General features: G+C 47.5%; 1 protein-coding gene across 1 annotated transcript in view; it reads right to left on the bottom strand.

The window, feature by feature from the left end:
• Positions 1 to 8,218, bottom strand: part of HIC2 (HIC ZBTB transcriptional repressor 2) — an 81,719-nt gene extending 73,501 nt beyond the window's left edge. Inside the window, exon 1 of the mRNA XM_064466600.1 lies at positions 7,785 to 8,218. The gene's annotated coding sequence lies outside the window, so the exon portion shown is untranslated. The remainder of the gene's footprint in view (positions 1 to 7,784) is intronic.
• Positions 8,219 to 14,594: the final 6,376 nt, after the last annotated feature.

The raw sequence follows: 14,594 nt of genomic DNA, 5'->3' as shown, positions 1-14,594 counted from the left end.
TGTTCACTGCAGGGAAGTCTAGTCTCATTAATATTTTCAATGCTGTAGCAAAAAGTGAATAATTTCTATGGCTGGCATGTTTCAATTTTCATTGCAATTTTGAAAGCCTTGTTTGATAAAGTACAGTGGAGACTAAGAAATGTAGCATTTCTGGAGGACTGGAGAGCAATCTTCTCTATTCTTCCTCCCCCACCGCGGGTTTTGCACAATACTAAAGCGTTAGTCCTCTGGCAACCTTACCATTTTGAAGTTTTATTGGAATTATGTGTATGATGACAGCATTTACAGGCCCTTGCTAAGGTCAGGGTCCCATTATGCAAACTTTTAAATATTACAAGCACTTATAAGATAAATATACAAGACAAACCAAGGACATTGTATTCTCCATACTTTAAAGATGAAGAAAATTTAGGTTGCTTAACTTCCTTCATGACCATAGCATGGAAAATTTAAATCAGTGGCAGAAACTGAACCCAGAGTTCCCTAGACCACAAGCTCACCCAGAAGAATTAAATGCGTGCGTACATTCAACCACTGCACCGATTCGTAACAGTGAGTACTTACAACCAAGGTTTCTGGGTAAAACTTTTCGAGTTGTAAGTTATGTTACTTTTAAACCACTCAGCCAAACATCAGCCTGCTGACATCTGAAGAATTACAAGACCACTCTCACTCTCATGCCAAAATTCCTGTTATTGAACATTTTGGTACTACAGTTCTGGCTATGCAGATTTCATAGATGCGCATGCACATTTATCGTTTTTAGTGGATTCCCTGCCATCTACAACTTTGGTAGATATTTTTCCTGCCTAGAAGGATGTCCACACTCTTCTTTGAAGACTGGGCATAATCATGTCACTAATATCACATTATCAAAGAGCATCTGAACTGCCTAGAAAATGAACAAAGAGCCTTTTTCAAGGACTCGAGAAGTTTGATGCCAGAAGTTCCACATGAGGACCATTCGGAACACTTTATAAGGGTAAACGGAAACCAGGAATAACAAAGCACCTCACCCTTCCAGGGGCAGGGGAAACAACATGAAATAATAACAGCACAAGTCCAAGTCTCGCTATACACTGGCATAATTTCAAACCTTCTTTGAAATAGGTCTTGTTTAAAAAAAAGTCTGTCTTCAATTGTATGTGTTTGCCAGTGAAGTTTTGAGGAAAGTCAATACCTAAACAGAGAAAGGCACTACTCCATTGTTTCATCCAGTCCTGGGCAGTTAGCTAACCTTTTGCATTGGGAGCCTCTTGTAAAGGGACAGAGAGGATGTTTTTTTCAGTTTTAGGTCAATAACTAGTTCTTTCAGACTGGAGAAAGCAATTGAGATTTGAGGAGGGGCAGAAGGGCAGGAAAGCTTTCTTCCCTCCAAATTAAAATGACGTGTTAGGGACTAATATCTGCTCGTTCTGAACTCATAAAAGAGCAGCGTAACTAGAAAATAAATTCCCTTTTGCTCAAAGTACATTTCCTTTGCTTTGCATTTAAAATGGACCTGAATAACAGAATAGGTCACATAGGAAGGGATCTCAGGATGCCATCAGAAAGTATTTTGTTGAGAAAATATTTTCCAAATAATTTTATTTAACACTTCAGAATACTCAGGTTTGGCATTCCATTGAATTTAATGCTATATAAGAAGTTGCCTGATACATTTCTCAGAAACAATAACAGTAAATTAATTTTGTTTCTGATTTGGATGTTAAGTCATAGCCTGAATGTGTTAAACCCTGTCCTCCTGCTTAACAAAAAATAATATCAAATTTACTTTATTTTTAGTTGCACAACATCATGTCTTAATAGGTACAAACTAGTGAGATCCAGTCTTTCCACTGGAGAGTAACTACCACATAGGCAAACAGACAAGCTTTAAAATAAGGTTTCTCGTCGGCTGATTTCAATTCTCAGTTAAAATTGGCAATGCAAATTACCCTATTCTGCTCTTTATGGGACAAGAGAAAAGATTTCCAAACTGTCAAACTGGCTGGTGGCATCTTGACAGCAGATGGAAATGCAGTAAGTGGAGTCCTACATGGCAGTGTCTTTATATGACTCCTGGAAAACTGAATCCACACACTGAATGGTTCTTTATACAACAGGAAATGAGCCCACATTTAGGGGAAGGAATCTGCTGTACACCCCTGTCATCTTAAACCAGTCCAGGAATGAATGGGACTAGCCCAGCATGAAGGGCAGAGTAGGGTTGTTTACCATATGAGGCCTCTTCCCCAGCCAGTCCATCATGTCTGTCTTTTAAAACTCACAGCCAAAGGCTGATCTGAAGACAATTTTATCTTGCATAGTGTTTTGGTTCAGTGGGGGAAGGGAGCGGACAGGGCAAACTGATATATTATTGAAAGCTACCCCCTCTTCCAAGAGACTGAAGGACAATGAGTGCCTCAGGCCAGCATACTGCCATGAAATGCGTCTACCTCCCGTCCAGAACCTGGGCGAGGACATTGGCCAGTTTTTCCATCCAGTATCTAAAGCTGGAAGAACAAGAGGGAGTTGTTCCTAGTTCCTGCATAGATCCCTCAGAACATTTAGCAACAGAAGCAAGAAGTACACCCTGTTTTCAGGGCCATTTTTACTGGGAGAGCAGCCCCTGATGACAGTTTTGAGCAGGAAACTCCCTGCACTTCTCTAAGCTTTTCTTACTGCCAGCTGAAGACCAGGACGCTGCCTCTCCCAGCTTAGCTGCCAGTGCGTGTGTCTTCTGACAATTTTTGCAGAAGAGCTGAGCAATTTTGTCTTTTCTCCACTAGTAGGAAAGCCAGTGCTGAAGGAAGGCCATTGCTGAGAACTGTTTCCCACAACAGGTCCATTTCCAAACGGCTGCTTGACTTCAAAAGATCACTCTTTAGCCCCTTCAAATCTGCAGCGTGCACATCAGAAAATGCGATACAGTACATATGTAATCCTGGATAAATGAGATTCCCCACCCCTTTCCATTAAGTAAAATCAGGAACTAGAATCCCTGTTTAGGATTTGTGATTACAAGGATCACCCTCCACCCTGCACTGGTCAAACAATGCAGGCTCTAGGAAAGCGTAAGATCCGTCATTTCAATGATGCAAAACCCTGTTGCTTCCACTCCAGAACAGCTGACTTGAAGTGCACGCTAGGCTGTGCTTATTAACAAAATGAGAAATCTGATATATAGAAAGAAAACACTATGTGAGGATTAATCCTGGATTGCAGTTTGTGGCCAGCACTGGGCCATCATCCAAACACAGATGAAAAAGAGCAGAATTTCTCCCACCTGTCACTTGCAGCAGGTACGGCTATTGCAGTGTTGCAGTCTCCTCCTTACAGCTATTGTAACAACCCCTTTTATATCAGCTTAAAGTTCAGCACTGACCTCACTGTTTCATTTCTTCCTTGTTTTGTGGGAGCCAGCACTGGAGGGTGAATTTTCTTTCCAGGAATTGCAAACAAGAAGCATGAGTAACTTACAAGTTTGGACAGCTAGCTTGTAATACACGTACACTTCAAGGAAAGAAACCCAGCTTAAAATTGGCATCCTGTTGGAACCTGGAGATGCTCACTGAACAAGAAAATGCAACTCTCAGGAACACTTTTTTTCCACATTGTTTCTGCTGCTTTTCAGAGAAGTGACCACACTGTCACTGCCGGTTAAAAAAGGACCCAAACAAACGAGTGCAGTTGCTTTGCCAATGAGCTACAGCACAGCAGAGTGAATCTCTATTGCAATGCATTGTCCTTGCTCCCGATACTACAGCAAGATAAAAATCCATTTAAGCAGCCCTAGTGGTTTAATCACTTGTGTTCAATCCACATCAAACCAAAGGAGAAGTCACCTTTATTTTTTAAAAGATATTCTCCTGCTTATGGCTGGGTCGGCACTCTGTTGTTGCAGTCCCGCAGCTGAGCCCTGTTAATTTTTCTCCAAGCCCAGCAGGGTAGGCATGTCCGCTGATGCTGAAACGGTCCCCCTTCCCATTGAGCTTTGCCTGTCACCATAACAGCGATAAAATGGCTATGTCACAAATGCGATTCTGCTTTCTCCCCATCCAAGACCACATTTGCTGCTGCGCTGAAATGCCACTTTGTGGCAAGGATGTTCTCCCCAGATGTTGTCAGAAACTGCAGTTTTGTTTGTACGCTTTGTCAGTCAGATTTGGTTAGGGGACGGGGAACTTGGGTTGTGTAGAGAAAACGTGACAACCTCGTCATAGCGACACCTTCTTCCTATCAGGCTGCGATACATTCGTCAGGCTGGACGAGAGGGTTAAATGATGCAGTCGGCACGAACAGGAGTGCTGGTGCGGAGGCGAACGCACCTCAGTTCTCACACATTATCCTATTTCCCTACATCTGTCAGCAAAGAAGCTAGCAGGAGCTCAGAGGATACCCACGTCCTATTTTCTATACAAGGTCAAACGAGTGTGCAACATACAGTTCTTGTTTGACAGCTCTTAATTACGATGAGCTGTAAAGATGCTAGAAAACGAGAACTCTCCTAGCAAGATCTGCTGTTCGCAACTTCAGACTTCATGCCGTGGCCGCCAGTTTGGGGCTGTGGTGGCTGTTGGAGGGAGTTTCAATCCATTACATAGCCAAACTGACCGGCGTTAGGTTGCGTTCTAGTTGTTTTAAACGACTAGGCAAAATAAATTGAACATAAATTGAACCCTCCTGGAATAAGGCCTCTAACCTTCTCGTTCTCTCCTTCCCTCTCTCCCCACCCCTTGTCACACATTGGCTTCTGCCAAACAATTCAGCACTGACACCGCAGCGGGCCACGTGATGCCAAGTGCTTCGAGCATCTTGCGATACTTATTGCTATCTACACATCCATAAGTCATTCCGCCCAGCAACGTATGTGAATACTAACGTGAGCGATTTCTTTATGCATTAAAGATTCAGAGCTCTCCCGGATCCTTGGAAGAAGCTTTTCCCCCAAACACTGAAAAATCATCCCTTCTGTGACGTGCACCTCGTCTGCATTTCGCGTGGATTAGGGATCATGACATAAGAAAAACCTGCCGTACCCTCGGATTCTCCCGTTCCCCCTGCTTACAGCCCTGTGGCCGTGCACGTGTGCCGTGATTAAGCAATGGATTTGAGAGGCAAAAGAACGAGGCACTTATGCGGGGTTTCCTTACCCGGGTGAGAATGGAAAGTAACAAATGTAAGAGGTTGCTTATTCTGAATGCGGATCTCCTCCAGAGCTCAAATGATATGTCAGTAGCAGGTGGCAAGTTCGAAGAGCCCCCTCCCCTCCTTTTTTTTTTTTTAATAAATATAACAAAGGGCACACAGATTTGACCTAATGGGTCAACCATCAAAAGTTAAACTGATTTAAATAATTAGACCTAGAATGTCAGGCACCACTGCAAATAATTGCTCGTAATGCTTTTAGGATTAGATTGCTAATGAAAAGGCGCAAAAAGGAGGCCACTTGCAGTTGTGGAAATAAGTCAATTTTCTTTCCATATGTCATTTTCCCCGTGTAGATTTGCTGTGAAATCCTAAGGAGCCATTTACAGCTTTCCCTCCAGAGCTGCTGCGGTATACACTATAGTTCTGAGTCAGGAAAAATAGTAATAAGTCATCCTGAAATGCTCGTTGTTTAGACACTGTATTTATCAAGCACAGCAAACATCTGCTTATAGTTCTGACATTTTCCAATGAAAGTGACTATTGCATATTGTTTTCCCCTTTAATTTGTGGAAAAACATGGGAGCCATTCAGATATAAACAGCATTCCGCAATAAATTTAAACCAGTTTTGGTCAAAGGACAGCGTATGATCAGGACGCAATTTTGATGCTCCTCTTAACCGGTTTCTGGCTCCTCTCTCAGATTTATTCCAACAGCTAAGCGGCGTCCAGGGCGGGCCGGCAGCCGCCTGCTCCCACCCTCGGCTTCGCGCAGAGCTCACGAACGCGGTGCGCGGGGCCGCGCCGCCCCGCTCGCAGGTACTGACCGCCCGCGCCTCCCGCACCGCCGCACGGCCCCGGCCTGCCCCGGCCGCCCGCACCGCCCGCGCCTCCCGCACGGCCCCGGCTCCCGGCGGCCGCGGCGCGGAGCTGGGGGCACGGCGTCCCCGCGGGCGGCCGGGGCAGGCCCGGGCGGCGGCGGCGGGGCCGGGCGCGGTGTCCGGCGGCCGCGGGGCGCCCCGGGGAGCGCGGCTGGCGGCCGCGATAACGGGGAGCGCGGGGGGCGCGCCGAGAGCCGCCCTCCTGCCGCCGTGCCCGCTCCCACCTGGGGCCGGTCCAAGCACAAGTCAATAATTGACTTCTCCCGCCGGGCCTCGGCCCGTACAAAGGGGCCGGGGGCGGGCCGGGAGCGGGGCTGGGCGCTGCGGGCACCGCGGCCACCCTGCGCGCCCGCGGGGCTCCCGGGCCGCCGCGCAGCCTCACGCATCCCCCCCCCCACGCCCCCGCCTCGCTTTTAAATGCGACCAGAAAACCAAAAAAAGGGCCGGCTGGCCCCGCCGCCGAGCTGGCCCGGCCCCGGCCGCCGGGGATGCGGAGCCACCGGCACCGGGCGCCCGCGGGCAGCCCCCGGCCCTTCGGCTCCCCGAATTACACTGTTACGCGCCTCGGCAACAATATTGCTGGCCTGGACGTACAATTTACATTTATTTTAATTTTTTTTAAGCCGGGTGGCAGCTCCGCGCCTGGCCGGCGCGGCCGGGGAAGCGCGCATTGCCTCCGGGGCACAAAGCCGGGCGGGCAGGGTCCTGCGAGCCCCCGGCCGCGGGAGGGTGCGCGCTCCTGCGCTCCGGCCATTGCATCCGAGACCGTGCCATAACAAAAGCCGGAGACCCGCAGCGCCGGGCAGACCGAGCGGGGCCGGCGGGTCCTTCTCTCGCGATCGCGAAGGGCGAGGGGGGCGGCGGGGAAGGGGGGAGCCGGGGCAAAAGTTCACCGCGGTCCGGGTAGGGCAGGGGGTGCCCGGTGGGGCAGGGGCCGGCGCTGGGGCGGGGGGATGCCGGCCTGGCTCGTCGCCTTGCAGCCCCGCGGATGGGCTGCTGGGGGAAGGAGGCGACGCAAGTCCCGGGAGCCCCGTCCCTGCCCTCTCCTCCACAATGCGGCCGGATCCCCGGCGCAAACACGCCCCCCCGGCACCCCGAGGCTCCGCTCCCTCCTCTCGGGGGGGGAAGAAAAAATAAATAAAATGCGGCTTACTTGCAGGGGGGGCGAGCGGGGATGGGCAGAAGCTGCCGCTCGGGGGCTGCCTGCCCGCCCCGCCGGTCACCCCCAGGCCGGCCGGCCGCGGCGGGCAGCAGCTGCGCCCCCCGCCCCGACCCCACCGCCGCCGGGGAAGGGGCAGCGCGCACCCCTGCGCGCACACGCACTCACACGCACAAATGGCACGGGAGGAGGGGGAAAGTTTCCAGCCGCTTCAGCCAAATAGCCAACGTTTGCAAGCCCCGGGCAGGCGCGGTGGCGGTCACACCGTAGGCACACCCGGCCCCCAAAGCGACGGGGCAGCGCGCCGGGCGAGCGAGGGGAGGGGGCCCGGGGCACGGAGAGAGGGGCGCAGGAGCGGAAAGAAAACGATCGCTGGCTTTTTGAATGGAGCTACCGCTGGCGCCGGGCACGGCTGCTGCAGGGCAGGGAACCAGGGACACCCCCGCCGCCCCGGCCACCCCCCCGAGCGGACCCGTGCGGATGGGCAAATACCCGGGGCTGCGAATAAAGAGCGGGGGAGCGGGGCTGGGCTGCACCGCGGAGCCCGCAGCGCCCGGCCGCCCCGGCGGGACGCGCGGCCCCGCGCCCCCGCCCGCGCCCCGCTCCGCGTTACCTTCTTATTGCATCTGGAGCAGCAGCTTTTCTTCCCCTTCCCCTCTCCTCCTCCTCCTCCTCTCCCTCTCCTGTCCTCTCGGTTTATACCAGCCTGTTCCTCATCTCACAGCCTTCCTCCCAGCGCCATCTTGCAAGCTTGTGACGTTGGGAGCCGCTCACCCCTGACCCACATTTGAATAGAAGCCAAAATGAAAAAAAGAAGAGGAGAGAGAGAGGGAGAGAGGAGAGAAAGAGGGGGAAGAAGAAGAAGAAAGAGCGGAACAAGGAGAGGCAGGGAAAGCTGCAGCTAAGCAAGTGCTGCGCCAGTGTGGAACAGCATCGGCTCCCGCTCCTTTGCCAGCTAGTTTAGTAATAAGCAATTTCCTGCTTTTGCAATAAATGTTGCCGCGGCGGGGCTGGGAGAGGGACGGGGAGCCGGGTAATTCCCACCGAGGGACCAGGGCTTCCCCCACCCCGAGCCGCCCCCCCTTCCCTGCCACCCACACCCCGAAACCCAGCGCGGAGCCCCACCACTGCCTCCCGGCAGCCCGAATACTGCTGCTCCCTCCCGGGTTTGGAGCAATGAAAAAGGCGCTTGCTAAGATTATTTCTCCCATCACTGAGGAGGTCTCAAGTGTGCGTTAAGGGAAATGATATAGATTAAGCTTGTACCTCTGTTGGAATCTGAAATGAGCTTTATACGCAAATGAAGAAAACCTCCTCGTGTAGAACGCAATTTGCATATTAGCTTTTTATCACTCCTGTCCAGTTTTTAGGGGCTGACAGTGCATTTTGCACCACCCAAGACGCAGATGAAGACATGGCCTTTGCACCCATACATAGAACCTGTAGAAATCTGAAGTTTTGTTTTGGGCATTTTTTTTTTTTTTAGTTATTTACCTATTGGAAGCATATCAAGGGGAAAAGTTATTTGTGTTTTGCATCCCTGGTCCTGCAAAGACTTTCATGCATGCTTAACTTTAAGCACATCAGCAATCACACTGAGCAAGCAGGGGCTATTCAGATGCTTACACTAAGCATGTGCGCAGCCTGCAAGCTCAAGCCATTATTTTGTAAAATGTTAAGTGAACTGATACCATCTCAATTTTGCTGACCATTGCCACAAAGTACAACTGCGCAGAAATCTGAATTATACCTTTGTAGCACTTTCTCCCTTCCGTAGCTAATTGATCTGTAATAACAGGAGAAATGCGTGTAAACATTTTTCTTGTAGTCGTGCACAGGAGTTCTTCCACTATCCCGTGTAGGAATCACTGTATTAGCTGCAAGTGTGAGATGATGTTCTCTTTTCTTCTGTGCCCACAGAACCACCCATAACCAAAATTCTCTGTAGCCTGAGCAAGGTGGTTCATTAGTGAAGCTGAGCCTACCATTTAACACATCCCTAAGAATTCCCTAATAGCCTCAACGCCAGCGACCCTCTCAGCCACTTCCTGTGCCGATCCCTGCAGTCTGCATGCACTTCAGCTGGATCCCAGCTGCAGCCTAAGCTCTCCTTCCCTGATAATAAAGATATTTTCTAGTTGCTCATCCAGAGTTCAAAGTTTTTGCAGGAGATGGTTTCTTCAGCTCTACCAAAGTGGCTTGAGGAGCAAATAAAGATAAGGCAAATCACAACAGCCGTATCAGAAAGGTCTGGACTGGTGGTTTGTTCACAGTACACCCAATAAAGAGCAGAACACTTTAACAGTGGTGAGAACAGCAAACCTGACTGTCAGCAGAAGACCCAATGATGTAGATAAGGATCGATTCAAGACTCTTCCCCCACCAGGAAAGTTAATTTAAGATTGTGGTGCTGCTTTTAGCTGTATTTTAAAGCTAAGTGGCCTTGCAAATAGCCAGGGAGGTGTAGGTAGCCATTTGCTTCACGCTGTGCCAGAGGAATTGGTAGGCAAATACACAGAAGTCTTTGTGCTTTGTTATCTAAACAGGGAGAAAATGCATCCTAGAGTTATTTCAGGCAAGTTTAGACATTTGGGTTTAGAAAGACACACTTTTGTGAATCTCTGCATGGCATCTCAAGACCTCAAGAATGCCATCCTCTGCCCTGAGTCTTCCTTCCTTCTGCTGAGACTGCCCCAGAAACAGTCAGCAGCACGGTCCATGTGCCCCTGCCAGTTCACAGACCAACACCTCAGTTCAAACCCACTTCCATCAGACATTTGTTAAAGGTGCCAGGCTTTGCACAGGAACAGCTTGAAGCACAAGCGTTTCAGTCTGTCTGCCAACATTGCTAGGCAGGTGATTAACTTTTGAGACTGAAGAAGGTTGAGAAGAAGGGGAGAAACATCCTAAAACACCACCACAAGATTTAGTCTGCAAAAAGCTTTACTTGTATTTGAATCTTCTCTAGGTTTGGGGACAATCAGTTCTGAGCATCCCTAAGGAAATGGAGAGAGAGGCACATTCTCAGTGGAGAGGAGACAAAAAAAAGATAGAAATTAGGTGTCTGGCACCTAGAAATGATATGGTAGGATGCAACACGGCATTCAACTTCATATATACATGATAATTATAAGGTTGAAAAAGAATTAATGAGAAAGCTAGACCTGGCGCTGTCACTAGAAACATGGACATCTGTGGAGAATCTGATGAGCCAAGTAGAAGTATGACCACACCTACCTGGAAAACATCTACAGGCACGCAAGGTAGATACCGTGATACCTATAATGTCTCCAAGCAACCACAGCCAGGGAACTTGCCATCCAAACAGAGGGTACACCCTCCAGTTCCAAGAAATCACACCCACTGTGGGCACGTCTGGCACTGGTGAAACATGTGCCCATGTGCGAGCAAAGCAAGCGCGTTCCTGAGGTGCAGAGAACAGCGTTCTCAGGTGAAGGACGCGACTAGAAGGGTAATGGTGGCACTCTGGTTACAGGCGCTGCGGTGCAGTGAGCGTGTGCTGAAGGATGGTCTGGGCGAGCGGATACTTTGAAGAAAGAGACACTTCCATTACCAGCCAGATACTTGGGATTAACTTTGATTCCTGGTTTTGTTTGACTGGGGGTTTTAACATTTATTTTAAAAAGAGCACAGTCCGGATGGCAGCAGTGGGTTGTGCCGGGTGCTCTGCAGACACGAACGAAAGCTTCAACTTCCTCCTCGGTGTATTGATGACTGTGCTGAATACAGCGCATCCAAGGTAGCTATGATGAACAGACTTTTGTCCTAGCAGCGTACAAAGAATTCAGCATAGAATCCAAAGAAAAACAGATTTCACACCACCCTTGTATATTAGCCCTCAGTATCTATGCACAAATAGCTCTATAATGCTGCTTCCAGGCAGAAAAGATTAATTAATACTAACTCCTCAAAATAAGTTATTATTTGCAAATTACTTAGACTCAAATCAAGTCAGTTACTGAAACCCAGAGGAATTTCAGGCCTTCGGTTTGGTTGTAGCCATTTTCAACCAACTGACGGCTTCAGAAGCAGCTCCAGTCCTTCGTAGCTGTGCTAATAACAGGTTTAAACTCATCCTAAAAGAGGAAGAGGGCATGGGTAGAATTGTTATAGTGGCAAACCAGTGCTGTGGGTGAGGAATGAAGTAATCTGAGCAAAGAAAATGCCATTGCAGAAAGTAAATAGAATAACGACCAAAGGGTGGCCATGTGCCCTTACGGCTCTTCAGTGCCACCTGCCTTCAGTCCCAACGCTGGTGGATGTCCAGTGCCATCTAGCAGGCAAAACAGTTGTTTACAGTAGCAAACTGATGGGTGAAGCTGGGCGGAAAAGTTGAAGCAAAAAGGAAAAAAAACCTATAATTCAAGGAACTAAGCAAAACATACTGGGCAGAGAATGCCAGCGTAGGGTGTATGTCTGAAAGCAAAGTGAAAGCGGGGCTGACCAGCCTGCTCCTCGAGAATAAAAAAGGTTTTAGCCCTAAAAATTTAGAAAGAAAAAAAACTTTCTTAGCAGAGGTTTGTGGTCATTGCCTCTCCAGTGGGGTAGTCCTGGCAGTGCCACTAAAAATGCTGAGGACCAGAAGATCAGATTGCAGCTGAAACAGGCATCCTCTGAAGCATTGCAGTGACCCAGGAAAATTGTGCTTGAATGGTAACACACAGAACAGCTGGCGACGGCTCATGACACTTAAACTTTATTTTACTGTCCCTCCAATAGGAATATCCCTCTACAGTCAGACATATGTGTCTGGAAGGTCTCTCCAAGAGACTCCGACGTGTCCACGGAGGAGACTCCAACCTTATGCTAAGATGGGTCTTGAAAACTTTTTGTCTCTTAGCTGCAAATGCTTTACATGTGAATATACTGTCGTCAGTATAGCCCCTTTATACTTAGCTGGATTAGTTGGTTCCCCCACCGCTATCTAGGGTCTTTCAAGTGCAGTTGACGGAGGGACGCAAACATTACATTTTGACCTTTGTGTAATGATACCTTGATTTCTCATATCTGTTCCTATTTTTACTAATTTAAAATTGATAGTGCACAACTTCTACACATCATTTTTCCTCAGCTGAAAATCAAAATACAATCTTTTAGGAAAATCATATGTAATCAAGAAAAATGAGAAACTGTGAATGTAAACTGAACCCTTCATATCAAGGATAGCCACAAAGGTCCCCAAGTCAGAGCTAGTTTTCTGCTGCAGTGGCACACAGGTTTGCTCAGCTCTGCATTGGTTTGCGTTGTAAGGATTCTGTTCAAAATCATGGGCTTAGAAACCCAATTAAAAAAAAATAAACAGAAGGTAACAGTTTGAGAAATTAGGCTAGTCATATAGTGATTGTACAAGGCACTATTTTGTACACTTCTGCTTCTGTTGTATTCTTAGTGATAGAAAGTTTTAATTTCCTCAGAAGAGAAGGAACATACAATATTTTTATTGCTACGAGCTGAAGCTTTTTGCTGGGCATTCTGGCATACGCAGGGCTGATGCAAGGGGTTTTGCGACTCTAATCAAATAAAAAACATTGCTTCCATTATAACAAGATCTTTGATTTCTCTTGGCCTGTGAATTTCATCGCTAATATGTTCACTCTGTACCTATCTACTAAACATCTGTATTTAACTATGTCTACCGTGATAGTTAATATAGTCTGTGCAATGGCATAATTTCACTAGACTATGGGAGGGCAATAAAAAGTAAGGAAAACAACTGATTAACAAAACCACTACCACTGCGTGTTAAGAATAAAGTGAGATTGGCCAAAAATGACTCTGAAATAGATGTCAGAAGGAAATTAAAACAAAAAGGAAACATGTCTTCAGCCATGCAAATAAACAGAACAGAAAAGAACTGGTGCTACTACAAAGCCTTTGGACAAGGAAAAGATTAAAAATACTTTTGTGCCCAAAATCTAAAAGAAAGCTTTGCTGTAGCTTTAAGAGGAAAAATGCTGTTGAAGAAGGGAGCAAAACCAGCATGACTAGTGGGAATGAGGGGGTGAAAGTGGAAACTGTCCCAATAAAGGGGAAAGCAAATCTAAAAGAGCTCAACATCTTCAGGCAAGGGAGACCAGGTAAATTCCAGACCAGAATTCCCATGGAACAAGTACCACAAATTTGAAATAAATATTTGAGCTGGAGGTTGTTCTTGCATGGTTTGAAAATAGTAGATATAATACTCTTATTTTTAAATTTATTAGAAAGTTATCTAAGTAGCCACTGAGCCCATTGATTCTGAGACCATTTCAGGCATTCAGAAGAGTTTTGAAGGAAAATATAATTAACTAGGAAAAAAAGGCGGAGAAAGCGAAAGAAGATAAGTAGGATAAAATGCAACCAGAATGCTGGTTTTGCTGAGTATCCTGAACTATTTATTTGCTGAGATAACTGACTTTCTAAGCAAGGGGAAATTTGTAGATCTAATCTATATGGGTTTTAGTCAAGCATTTGATATGATGCCACATGGGAAGTTATTAATTAAGATGGAGAAGATGGGGATTAGTACAGGAACAGTAAAATGCATACAGAAGTGTCTGAAGGAGAGGTGCCAATAGATTACTGTTGGGATAGGGAGATTACCAGTGATTCAAGACTGAACTTGTTTAATATTCACTATAACGATCTACTGCCATTTAAGCTGGAGTACGCTAAAGACACTTTCTGATGAAACAGTCAAGAGGCACTGTTATTAACAGGATCAGAGTATCATGGCTGGTGAGGTGGAAGACAGTGAAAGCAACGAGCAATGGAAATGGGATGCAATTCCATATAAAAACAACATCCATTTGGCTTGCACTTCACCATTAGCCATCCAAAATCAGGTGTCTTCTTCAAGCTGGTCATCAGGGCTTCTTCTGCAGCCAGCAAAACCAGGAAGGTACCTTAAGAATGGAGGTCCATCCTGCCTCTTCTGGATGCTTAGTTCAGGAGAAGAGGAGCTGTTCTGTGGATGTGTCTGTCTCTCTATCAACTATACAGAACCCTACGCAGAAGGATGAAGACAAATAGATTCTCCTGAAGGAAGAAAACAGACTACAACAACAACAACAAAGTTAAAAAAAAGGATGCATTAGTTTGTCAGTGGATGACTGTGGACCATCAGTTCATGAGGCAGCACTAGAAATGACAAATGTGACCCTAGACAAGGTCCTTCCAGTAGCAATAGGAAGGCACTGCTGGCGTTACACAGGGCGCTGCTGGACCGCTGTGTCTGTTGTTGTGTAGGGCCTCCCCACAGGAATTAGGAGTTATTAGTCCATCAGGATGCCCAGGGTAATCATAAGACACACTTTATAACAAGAGCAGAGCGCTGAAATCTGCCACTCCTTTACAGACGAATGCTGATCCACGGGTAGGAGAGATGTGCAGTACGTTGCTGGCAGTGGCTGGGAATTCTTGA

The sequence above is a fragment of the Phalacrocorax carbo genome, chromosome 15, assembly GCF_963921805.1.
Source record: "Phalacrocorax carbo chromosome 15, bPhaCar2.1, whole genome shotgun sequence".
NCBI lineage: Eukaryota > Metazoa > Chordata > Aves > Suliformes > Phalacrocoracidae > Phalacrocorax > Phalacrocorax carbo.
Note: the sequence above shows the minus strand (reverse complement) of the source record. Positions and strands in the feature narration are given on the sequence as shown.